Genomic DNA, 13,340 nt, shown 5'->3' on the forward strand with positions numbered 1-13,340 from the left:
CAAGACTTGAATGAAACTTAAGACGAGTGAACGCAATAGCTGGAGCGCATAAATGCTAACATTGGCTGGGTCCAAGGCCCTCCCAGCCAGTCAGTCCTTGCACGGTCCACGAGGAAGCGCCGCCCCCCGCGTCTCCTTTCTCCGTCGGCCCGTGCGTGGGCACGCGCAGAAACCGCTAGACGGCGTCGGTTTCCCTTCCCACGCGCGGACGCCGGCGTGGGCTGACGCGGTCAGGGCGCGCGCGCGTGCGCAGAGCCGAGGTCGGCGGCACTCGGGGCGGGGCGGAGCGGAGCGGGGCGGGGCCGAGCAGGGCGGGGCGGGGCGGGGTCTTGAGGTGATTTCCCAAGCCGCGGCGGCGCCTCAGGCTGTGCGGGGAAACCGAAAGTGGGCGGCTGCCGCGGCTGTGGCCGTGAAGAAGAGGGCGGCGGGAGCCGGGCCCAGAGGCGCTGGGACGGGTCGCGAGCCCTCAGGACGAGGTGAGCGCAGGTCCTGCTGGCTGCGGGAACGACAGGTGCCAGGCGAGGTCTGACGAGGTTTGCGGGGAGCGCGGCACACCTGTGTTCCTAGCGGGACAGTAGCCCGAACGGGACTCCAACGGGCTGGGGCCTCTTCCCTGTAGCCGCAGAGGATGCCCCGGTCCCCACTTCAGCAAAGCAGGCTGGGCGCCAGGGGAGTTGGAGTTCCAGAGCGTTGTGTTTTAAATCTCTGACGGGACCGTCTGGGTGTTCACCCCGGAGTCGGACGGACCTCTGACGCTTGGGAAGCTCAGTGCAGAGAGGGAAATACCCCGCGGTGGGTGTGGACAAGGGGCGGATGGTGCTGACCAGGAAGTGGTTCCCGGCACCGGCGCGACCGGCCTCGGCGGCCCGCCCGGAGCAAGGGATATCCGAGCCCCCTGGCTGAGCTCGCGTATTTTACACCGTCCTCTTTAAGTTCCTCTTTACAGACTAGCGTCTGCAGGCCGCTTAAGCAATGCAGGACACAAACACTATCCGTTTCTCTTAAACCGTGAGCGCCCTGAACCCTGGGTGGGTACAGAGCTTTAAATTAGGAGGGAAATATGAATCCATAGTGAGTATCTCTTAACTTTCACCAAATCCCCCAACAGGATCAGGTTCTCAGTCTTCATTTAATGGGAGGGAGCTTGAAGCCCACACAACTGTTCTGCTCCCGTTTCCTTGAGGGGATAGGTACATTGCCATACATAACCAAAGAGACCACTCCCTCCCAAACAATTTCAAAGAACCAGAAAGGGAAATACCTTTATTCGAAACAGCCTTGGCCGAATTTTGAAAGCCACCCTACAAAACAGAAACAAAGACACCACTGACCTGGGTCATCCCTCCCTCCCTACCCGCCACCCCTTTCGTGCAGGTGGAAAGACTGCAGAAAAGTGCCCTGCCTAAGTGATATACAATTTAACAACAGAAGTGAAACTTAGACCAACTCTTGGCTGCTTTGATGTGGAGGTGTTGCATACTGCAAATAGCATGGACTTTGCAGGTTCACGTTGGAAACTGGGTTTCTCCACGTACTAATTGTATGCTGCTGCTGCTGCTGCAGTTGCTGCTAAATCGCTTCAGTAGTGTCCGACTCTGTGCGACCCCATAGACCGCAGCCCACCGGGCTCCCCCGCCCCTGCGATTCTTCAGGCATTAATTGTATGCTCTTGAACAAATCACACGCCTGCTTTGAGCCCAATTTTTTCTTTATCTTGGAAATATTTAACTTACCCTGCAAGGCTTTTCTTAGATTTAATTACTGCAACTCATTTGGCTCAGAATAACAGCCAAGAAGTGTTAACTCTTCCTTCCACCAAACTTCCTATATTTTACATAATTGGATTTCAGTTTTCTTGCATGCAGGGACACATTTTTAAGATCTCTATATAAGATAAAATGGCCCATAGTAGAGATTTTTGCAGTTTCACTCAACTAACCTTCTTAGAGCATCAGTTACATGCACAGTACCAGCTCGGGGACGGAAATTGCTCTGGGGCCAGTTGGATTAGAACCCATATCTTTTGTGCAGGGCCCTTTGCCGGCCTACAGCCTCTCTGCTAGTTCAACACAGTGAGACTGTGAAGCAGCAGTTGGTGGTGCATTCGAATTTCAGTCCCTGTAGATTGGAAATGAAATGTAATCCCTGCTAATACCCTTTTAAGTGTATCGGTTGAACATGGCTGAATTAACTTTTGTATTTTGTACCAAGAGATTTAAACTTCTTGAAGGACCTCTCTTTAAATTCTCTGTGCAGTATAATCCAGTTGGAGACTTAATATGAATGTAAGAAAAAAACAGTGTATATGTATTTTAACTCTTAAGTGCCTACTCTGTGTTTGATCAGTTGCTAGTTGTAAGGTCTAAGATTTTACGAAGAGTGAGCACTTTGCTTCTGGACACTTTCAGGGTCAGCACATAAATACAGAAAGGACAGTTCCTTGGTGCTTGGAGTGCAATCTAATTTCATATTTATATGAACTGATTTTTCTTTCTTTATGTAAAACCGACTTTCTCCTTCTGTTCCCACCTTTGTGCTTTGAAAAGCTTTGTTCTTTTCACTCTTTCTTCATTGGGCCAATTTTTAAAAAAATTTTGTCTTTCAAGTAAACTATTTAATTATCATTTTTAGCTAAAGGTGTGTGTTAGGATATGTGGCAGTTAAAGCTTCTGATTGGCACAAAATACTCAGTGTGACCCCAAAGCAAACTCAGTATTTTAGCTCTGCAGCTTTGTCCAGAGGAAGCAAACCCATTTTCATTAGATCTTTGGACCCTATTTCAGCACTTGAAGGACTCCAGGGAAGGTTGAGAACCATAGATCTTGCCCATCTTCCTTAGGTTCCATATGGAAAAAACGACCTGAAGTGACTTCCTCAAAGGGTCATAGCTAATTAGAAGCAGCACTGGGATTAAGGCCCAAACTCCTAACTAAGCCACTTATGATCTCAGAGCTTTTTCTCCAGTATGTAGATTTATGGAGAGCTGTTACTTATTCATACTATGTAATTAGTAATGCATGTATAATTTGGAAGTTGAAATTACAGTAATAAAAATGAAAACTGCTCTCTGAAGGAAGTATATCACCACCTGAGGGCATTAATTACTATCTTCAAAAAAAAAAGAGTTGGTAAAGGAGTAACTCAGGTAGTAACAAATAGACTGTAATTGGAAATAAAAGATAACATGTAAACTGTTGCCGGATGAGAAATTGCCTCCAAAGAGTCTTAAACAAAAACCTTCCTTCTTTTAGGCTCAGTTTATTGATGCATAATGAGGGGGTTGGGATAGACTAGGTGATGCCTAAAAAGTCTTTTCAGCACACACATTTTGGCTTTTAGGGGCCTGACTCATTGCTAAAGTAGTATCTTCATGGAGAAGGGCAGCCATTTACCAGAAGGATGTGCCCTAAGGAGACACTAAAAATTGAGTAGCTGACTAAAGAGGATAAGAGAGATTGGTGATTTCAGTTTACCCTAATAATTCTTTACATTTATTTAAGGGTTGAGTGCCACTCTTCTACTCAAATTTATGACACAAAAAAATGCAACAAGGAAAATGAATCAAATCGTATAGTTGGAAATAGTTGAGAAAAGAGAAACTGAGAGGAGAAAGCATAGATGGGAGCATGACCAGCTTGGCCAAAGGTCTTTGGGCAGCAGGACTAAGGAAACTGAAGCTACGGAAAGCAGATCAGATGTGAAAAGACTGAGCCAGGGAGCGTCAGCTAATGGTAAAGGCAGGTATCCAGAGGACACCAAAACCTGCTTCTTCAGAATAAGACTCTCCAGAGACCATTTTCAGGTGTATCAGAAAAACTGTGAATTTACAAAACATAATATTGAAAGTGAAAGTTATTTTAGGCTGTTTACATTGTTTAAACCTTGCTTTCCAAAAGGTTGTCATTACTTTCGCCTACTCCCTGCCCCACTTGGTGCACCTTGTTAGCATTTCGGGGTACTCATGATTAATTGTGTAGCAAAATAGAAAAGGAATAGTGTAAAAGGATTGAATTTTTACAGCAGTTGAAAAGTATTTTGGATTTGAGTGCCACACCCTTAAATCAGAATGTGACAGATCCTCATTTCATGCCACTTTAACAGCTAGTCACTAAATACGCCTCAGGGTTGCTCTCCATGTTCTCCAAGTCAAATTTACTTTCAGAAGCCAATGCTGTACATTTGGAGCAGCTGTCTGAAAGCAAGCCCTAGGTTTGGGAGCCAGACCTGGATTTTTGTTGTGGTTCTGGCCATAAAAATATGTGAGTCCTGGAATAATCACCTTCTACCTCAGTTTCCTCATTTTTAAACTAAGCAGTTTGGAGATGGTGAGAAGGTGCCCACAAGCATTCCATGCTTCTCTCAGCTCCCCACTCTGAGGTCAGGCCACTGCCCTGTGCTGCCATACATTGGTTCAGGGACATTGTATTGACATAGCAGTCAAGTGACTTTTGTGTACTAGTTAGGTGAGAAATCTTAGAGATCTGGTGGTTTTACTAAGCTTGCCTGGTCAAGTATGTTAATGAGGCAAGTAAGAAAAACTGGGAAGGTTATAATGTTTCAGATTTGATGCTGTACTAGAAATGTCTCCAGTACACCAATGCCTGTATCTTTGCACTCTTAGCCATGTAATGCATATATTCATAGGTATTTCCCATCCATACCAGGCTTCTAGGAAAATATAACCACTGAATGCCAAGTATTGTGCTAAGCACATATAACTCTATTTTCGACACTTATCATTCAGAAAGAGAGGCAAGGAAAGGAGGAGAAAGGGTGAGAAGAAGGCCATGAAAGTCAAGTGCAGTCTGTTGTGATCATTGTGGCTGGTTTCTTCCTCCTTGACTGAGATCTTTGCTAGCTGACCTTGGTCAGTTTTTGAGATTAAAGTATTCTGATTAAATAATTCCCCAGATTCACCTCCACTTTACTCTGCTTAAGCAGGGGATTCTTACTCAGCTCAAGCAGCCCCTTTATTATCCAGGGAAACCCTTAAGAATTCTAACCTGGATTTTAAAAGATGACCAACCTTATTTCTCCCAGCCTAGCCTAACTTACCATCATCAGGGCTTGCATAACATTCTCAAAATAAATTGAATTCTCTTAAACTCTAAATTATATTTATCACAACACTTTTAGAGAGTAGAAATAAGGAGGAAGATTGAAAGAACGAAATGGCAGCTTAAGCAGTCTGGGAACCACTTTGTAGGGATTGCTGTTGCGGCTCTGCACTGAGTTGAAATTCCCAGGGTAAGCTTTCTTCTACGGTTCTAATGGATGACATCCAAGATAATAAACTTGATTTTTATAGTTAGAGGAAAGTACTCTTCTGTGTATACTTTTTATAAAAGTTCTTGAGAATAACTTGCCATCTTCAGGAAAGCTGAGAAAATGCCATGATAACCAAGGAATTAACAAAAGTTAAAGCATTCTACAGCAGTATAGTAGGTTAGAAATAACATTACATTTTTTGAGCGTTAGTTGTAACATTGTTTTTGTTCAGTGCCTGAACTGATATTTGCTAATGTAGGAGAAATTGCAAACTGGACAGACATGAGACATGAGAACACAGACCTGAGAGTAAGACATTCATCCAGACAAAATGCACAACCACATTCACCCTTCCACTTCTCACCAGCTTTGAAGTCTTCAGTCTTATAATCCAGGGGACTGCCCTTCCCTCCAAAGACTTGTTTACTAATAGAGAATTGTAGTATTCCATGAAAATAGCATGCCTAAAAAAGGAGAGGGAGAGAAATGCTTTCGATTTTAGTCATGTGGTCAAGTATTGCTTCCCAGTCTCCTCAAGGGTCAGGCGCTTTTTTTAATTTTTAAAAAAAACTTTGTGAAACTTCACACACAAGTAGTTGTACTTCTAATATCCATTGGTTGACAAAATATATAACTACCAAAAGCTACTGAAAATTCATAGCTTTTGAACTGAATGAATTGAAACGAATGAATTTTCAATTCATTCACAAAGTTGTGTTTTTGAATCTCAACTGTATCTGCATATTGTTTGAGGAATACGAATGTATGTTAGTATGAGACATTTACCAGTGTTCAAGCAGTGCTTGCTTACACTTCGACGTGTGTGAACTTCTTGCAGTAACTCTACGGCCCAGACCTGAGCCTGCTCATTGAGAGCTTGGACTCAGAGTGGAAAGGCCCAGAAATAATCTATCTGATGGATCTCAATCACAGCTTGACATGATTAACTGTCTCAATCAGTTTACAACAGCCATTAAAATTTGAAAATAATTTTTTAAATTAAATTGAGGATTATTCCTTTAATTGCCCATGTACACTATGCTGTTATTTAGTGAATAGGAGAGAAAAGGAGTGGTGTTAGCTAGATGGAGAATTTTTCATTCATTCACTCAGGATTTACTGAGCTCTGGTTGTGGGCTAGGCACTAGGGATTCAGCAGTGAACAAAACCCATCCAAATCCCTGCTTCCATGAGCTTACATTTAAGTCAGGAAGTTGTTATTCAGTCCCCAAATCATGTCCAACTCTTCCATGGACTGCAGCATGCCAGGCTTCCCTGTCCCTCACCATCTCCTGGAGTTTGCCCAAGTTCATGTCCATTGAATTTGTGATGTCATCCAACCATCTCATCCTTTGTTGTCACCTTCTCCTGCTTCCCTCAGTCTTTCCCAGCATCAGGGTCTTTTCCAGTGAGTCAGCTGTTCACATTAGATTGCCAGAGTATTGGAGCTTCAGCTTCAGCATCAGTCCTTCCAAAGAGTATTCAGTGTTGATTTCATTTAAGATTGACTGGTTTGATCTCCTTGCTTTCCAAATGTCTAATTCCAGCATCATAGTTCAAAACCATCAATTATTTGGAGAAGAAAATGGCAACCCACTCCAGTATTCTCGCCTGGAAGATTCCGTGGACAGGGGAACCTGACAGGCTACAGTCCACAGGGTTGCAAAGAGTCAGACATGACTGAGCGACTAACACTTAACACTGCCTTCTTTATTGTCCAGCTCTCATATCCATACATGACTACTGGAAAGACCATACATTTGACTATATGGACCTTGGTCCACCAAGTGATGTCTTTGGTTTTTAACACACTGTCTAGGTTTGTCATAACTTTCCTGCCAAGAAGCAATCGTCTTCAAATTTCATGGCTGCAGTCACCATCCGTAGTGGATTTAGAGCCCAAGAAGAGGAAATCTGCCACTTATTCCACCTTTTCCCTTTTTATTTGTATGAAGTGATGGGACTGGCTTTTTCACTCTCCTCCTTCACCCTCATCGAGTCTTTTAGTTCCTCTTCACTTTTTGCCATTCAGTTCAGTTGCTCAGTCATGTCTGACTCTGTGACCCCATGAACTGCAGCACATCAGGCCTCCCTGTCCATCACCAACTCCCGGAGTTCACTCAGACTCACGTCCATCGAGTCAGTGATGCCATCCAACCATCTCATCCTCTGTTGTCCCCTTCTCCTCCTGCCTTCAGTCTTTCCAAAATCAGGGTCTTTTCAAATGAGTCAGCTGGTGGCGCATTAGGTGGCAATAATATTGGAGTTGCAGCTTCACTATCAGTCCTTCCAGTGAACACCCAGGACTGATTTCCTAGGATGGGCTGGTTGGATCTCCTTGCAGTCCAAGAGACTCTTAAGAGCCTTCTCCAACACCACAGTTCAAAAGCTTCAATTCTTTGGCACTCAACTTTCTTTATAGTCCAACTCTCACATCCATACATGACCACTGGAAAAACCATAGCCTTGACTAGACAGAGTCTAGTCATAAAGTCAGCCACTGTTTCTACAATTTTCCCATCTATTTGCCATGAAGTGATGGGACAGGATGCCATGATCTTAGTTTTCTGAATGTTGAGCTTTAAGCCAAGTTTTTCACTCTCCTCTTTCACTTTCATCAAGAGACTCCTTAGTTCTTCTTCACTTTCTGCCATAAAGATGGTATTATCTGCATATCTGAGGCTATTGATATTTTTCCCGGCAATCTTGATTCCAGCTTGTGCTTCCTCCAGTCCAGTGTTTCTCATGATGTACTCTGCATATAGGTTAAATAAGCAGTCTTAACGTACTCCTTTTCCTATTTGGAACCAGTCTGTTGTTCCATGTCCAGTTCTAACTGTTGCTTCCTGACCTGCATATCGGTTTCTCAAGAGGCAGGTCAGGTGGTCTGGTATTCCCATCTCTTTCAGAATTTTCCACAGTTTATTGTGATCCACACAGTCAAAGGTTTTGGCATAGTCAGTAAAGCAGAAGTAGATGTTTTTCTGGAACTCTCTTGCTTTTTTCAGTGATCCAGCAGATGTTGGCAATTTGATGTCTGGTTCCTCTGCCTTTTCTAAATCCAGCTTGAACATCTGGAAGTTCACGGTTCACATACTGCTGATGCCTGGCTTGGAGAATTTTGAGCATTACTTTACTAGTGTGTGAGATGAGTGCAATTGTGCAGTAGTTTGAGCATTCTTTGGCATTGCCTTTCTTTGAGATTGGAATGAAAACTGACCTTTTCCAGTCCTGTGGCCACTGCTGAGTTTTCCAAGTTTGCTGACATATTGAGTGCAGCACTTTCACAGCATCATCTTTCAGAATTTGAAATAGCTCAGCTGGAATTCCATCACCTCCACTAGCTTTGTTCGTAGCGATGCTTTCGAAGGCCCACTTGACTTCACATTCCAGGATGTCTGGCTCTAGGTGAGTGATCACACCATTGTGATTATTTGGGTCATGAAGATCTTTTTTGCCATTAGAGTGGTATCATCTGAATATCTGAGGTTGTTGATATTTATTCTGCAATTTGATTCCAATTTGTAACTCATTCAGCCCAATATTTCACGTGATGTGCTCTGCGTATAAGTTAAATAAACAGGGTGACAATCAACAGCCCTGTCATACTCCTTTCTCAATCCTGAACCAGTCAGTTGTCCCATACAGGATTATAACTATTCTTTCTTGACCCATTTCTCAGGAGACAGGTTTGTTATGATCCACATAGCCAAAGACTTTAGTGTAGTCCCACCTTTCTCCCCTTTGGCAAGCTAAGTTCTGTTTTTCAGCACCAGTCAGGGTAAAATAATAGAAGGAATTTGAGCTTTGGAATCAAATAGACCAGGACCAAAATCCTGACTTCCATATATCCTGTAATATGTTGATTATTTAACATCTCTGAATTTGGTTTTCTCATCTGCAGAATGAGGATAATGCTTTCCTTGGGTAGTTATTATGGATATTAAATTTTCAGAAAATTGAATTTACACAAGAGAAAGAAAAATAGCTTTGCAGAGCAGCTTTATTTACTCTTTTACTGAACTGTAGTTGATTTACAATGTTGTTCTATGTTGTTTCTGCTGTACAGCAAAGTGACTCAGTTATACACATATATACATTCCTCTTTTCTATATATTCTTTTTCATTATGGTTTATCTCAGGAGATTGCATATAGCTCCCTGTGTTATACAGCAGGACCTTATTGTTTATATATTCTAAACATAATAGTTTGCATCTATTAATGCTAACCCCAAACTCCCAGTTCATTCCTCTCTCACCCCTTCTCCCCCTTGGCAACCGTAAGTCTGTTCTGTATGTCTGTGAGTCTGTTTCTGTTTCATAGATATGTTCATTTGTGCTATATTTTAGATTCCACATATAAATGATATCATATGATATTTGTCTTTCTCTTTCTGACTTACTTCACCTATATGATAATCTCTACTTGTATCCATATTGCTGCAAATGGCATTATTTCATTCGTTTTTGTGGCTAAGCAGTATTCTATAGTATATACATACCACATCTTCTTTATCTGTTCATCTGTCTATGGATATTAAGGTTATTTCCATGTCTTGGCTATTGTGAATAGTGCTGCTATGAATGTAGGGTGTAAGTATCTTTTTGAATTATAGTTGTCACAATATATGCCCAGGAATGGGATTGCTGAATTGTATGATAACTCTATTTTAGTTTTCTGAAGAAACTCTACTGTTTTGCATAGTGGAAAGCACCTGACCTTTTTTAAAAATTTATTTATTTATTTTAATTGGAGGCTCATTACTTTATAATATTATAGTGGTTTCTGCCATACATTGACATGAATCAGCTATGGGTGTACATGTGTCCCCCATCCCGAAACCCCCTCCTTCGTCCCTCCCCACCCCTCAGGGTTGTCCCAGTGCACTGGCTTTGAGTGCCCTGTTTCATGCATCAAACTTGCACCGGTGATCTATTTCACATATGGTAATATACATGTTTCAATGCTGTTCTCTCAAATCATCCCACCCTTGGCTTTTCCCACAGAGTCCAAAAGTCTGTTCTTTATATCTGTGTCTCTTTTGCTGTCTTGCATGTAGAGTCATCGTTACCATCTTTCTAAATTCCATATATATGTGTTAATTTACTGTATTGGTGTTTTTCTGGTGTTTTTCTTTCTGACTTACTTCACTCTGTATAATAGGCTCCAGTTTCATCCACCTCATTAGAACTGATTCAGATGTGTTTTTTTTAATAGCTGAGTAATATTCCACTGTGTTTATGTACCACAGCTTTCTTATCCATTCTCTGCCAATGGACATCTAGGTTGCTTCCATGTCCTACCTATTGTAATCAGTGCAAGCCGCTGAACTTTTAATACTCCAAAACTGGAAAAGACCCACATGTCTATCAACATTTGAATGGATGAACAAATTGTGGTATATCCATACAGTGGAATACTACTCATCAATAAAAAGCAACAAACTCCTGCTAACTGTAGTAACATGGATGATACTCAAGAACACTAGTCAGTCCTAACCTGTACTAACAGCAGATCACTGGACAGATTGGAACCAGGACAATATATGGGTGATGAGGAGAAAGTTGACTGCAGAAGGGCACAGCTTGAAGGAACTTTTTTTTTGGGTTTATTGAGATCTACTTTATGTAAAGTAAAAGTCACCACTTTTAGTTTATAGGTCTGTAGGTGGTGGTGGTGTTCAGTCGCTCAGTCAATGTCTGACTCTTTGTAATCTGGTGGACTGCAGCATGCCAGGCTTCCCTGTCCTTCACCATCTCCTGGAGTTTGCTCAACTCATGTCCATTCAGTCAGTGATGCTGTGCAACCGTCTCATCCTCTGTCATCCCCTTCTCCTTCCCTCAGTCTTTCCCAGCATCAGGATCTTTTCCAGTGAGTCAGCTCTTTGTATCAGGTGGCCAAAGTATTGGAGTTTCAGCTTCAACACCAGTCCTTCCAATGAATATTCATGGTTGATTTCCTTTAGGATTGACTGGTTTGATCTCCTTGCAGTCCAAGGGACTCTCAAGAATCTTCTCCAACACCACAATTTGAAAGCATCATTTCTTCAGTGCTCAGCCTTCTTTATGATCCAACTCTCACATCCATACATGACTACTGGAAAAACCATAGCTTTGACTAGACAGACCTTTGTTGGCAAAGTAATTTCTCTGCTTTTTAATATGCTGACTCGGTTTGTCATAGCTTTTCTTACAAGAAACAAGTGTCTTTTAATTTCATGGCTACAGTCACCATCTGCAGTGATTTTGGAGCCCAAGAAAATAAAGTCTGTCACTGTTTCCCCATCTATATGCCATGAAATGATGGGACCAGATGCCATGATCTTTAGTTTTTTGAATGTTGAGTTTTAAGCCAGCTTTTTCACTCTCCTCTTTCACTTTCATCAAGAGGCTCTTTAGTTCTTTGCTTTCTGCCATAAGAGTGGTGTCATCTGGATATCTGAGCTCACTGATATTTTTCCTGGCAGTCTTGATTCCAGCTTGTAATTCATCCTGCCTGACGTTTCAAATGATGTACTCTGCATTAAAGTTAAATAAGCAGGGTGACAGTGTACAGCCTTGACATACTCCTTTCCCAATTTGGAACTAGTCCATTGTTCCATGTCCAGTTCTAACTGTTGCTTCTTGACCTAGATACAGGTTCCTCAGGAGGCAGGTAGGGTGGTCTGGTAGTCCCATTTCTTTAAGAGTTTTCCGCATTTTGTTGTAATTCACAAGGCTTCAGTGTAGTCAGTGAAGCAGAAGTAGATGTTTTCCTGGAATTCTCTTGCTTTTTTCTATGATCCAATGGATGGATGTTGGCAATTTGATCTCTTGTTCCACTGCTTTTTCTAAATCCAGCTTGTTCATCTGGAAGTTCTTGCTTCTCATACTGTTGAAGCCTAGCTTGAAGGATTTTGAGCATTATCTTGGTATAACTATTACCACAATCAAGATGCAGAATATCTCCATCACCCCCAAAATTGCCTTGTGCCCTAGCAACCCCAAGCCCTTGGAAACCATTGATGAAATTTTTCTGTGCCTGTGATTATTCCTTTCCAAAATGTTACATTAATAGAATGATACAGTGAATAGCCTTTTTATCTGGATTTTTTCACTTAGCATGCTTGTGAGAGTCATTCATATGGTTTTATGTATCAACAGTCTTCTTTTTATTGTTGGGTATTATTCCATTGTCTCGATGTATATTTACTTATCTCTTCACCTGTTGATAGACAATTGGATTGTTTAAAGTTTGGGATAATTATGACTAATGCTACTATGACATTGAAGTACAGATTTTGACCGAAGAGTGGATTTGCTTGATTATATGATAATTGTATGCTTTACTTCATAAGAAATTGCCAAACTATTTTTTAAAGTACTGTTTTGCATGCCCGCCCCCCAGAAATGTATGAGATGGCTCTGAATTCTCATCAGCACTTCATATTGTTAGTTTTTTTAAAAATTTGTAATGGAAGTATAGTAATACCTCATTATGGATTGAATTTGCATTTTCCTAATGAGTAATGCTGTTGAGCATCTTTTAATGTGTTTTTGGCTGTCTATATCTGTACTCTTGTGAAGTATGTGTTCAGATGTTTTGCACATTTTTGTATTCTTTTTTTATTACTGAATTTTTGTGTATTGTTTAAATGTGCAAGTTAAGAGACCTTTACCAGGTGTGTTATGAAAATCTTTTCACTTAGTTTGTGGCTTGTCTTTTCATTTTCTTAATGGCCTTTAGAAGGGCAGAAACTTAAAATTTTAATAAGATCCAATTTGTCCGTTTTTTTACTTCATGGCTCTAAAAATTCTTTACCTATCCCACAGTCACAATGACTTATTCCTGTTTTCTCTAGAAATTTTATAGTGTTAACTTTGATTGAATTTTGTGTATGAGGTTTATTTTTTTGTATGTAGATGAATAGTGTTCTAGCACTGTTCATTGAACTTCCTTCATTGAATTTCCTTGCTATCTTTTGTCAAAAGTCAGTTGACTATGTGTGAGTCCATTCTGTTCCATTGATGTGACTGTTCTTTTGTTAGTATCACACTATTTCAACTAATATGCTTTTATGATAAGTGTTGAA

The 13,340-nt window shown here is 41.4% G+C and overlaps 1 protein-coding gene across 1 annotated transcript in view; it reads left to right on the top strand.

The window, feature by feature from the left end:
• The first annotated feature begins 383 nt into the window (after positions 1-383).
• The window catches only part of TDRD7 (tudor domain containing 7), a 102,427-nt gene continuing 89,470 nt past the window's right edge, over positions 384-13,340 (top strand). Inside the window, exon 1 of the mRNA XM_068974239.1 lies at positions 384-476. The gene's annotated coding sequence lies outside the window, so the exon portion shown is untranslated. The remainder of the gene's footprint in view (positions 477-13,340) is intronic.

Source organism: Capricornis sumatraensis, chromosome 6, assembly GCF_032405125.1.
Source record: "Capricornis sumatraensis isolate serow.1 chromosome 6, serow.2, whole genome shotgun sequence".
NCBI lineage: Eukaryota > Metazoa > Chordata > Mammalia > Artiodactyla > Bovidae > Capricornis > Capricornis sumatraensis.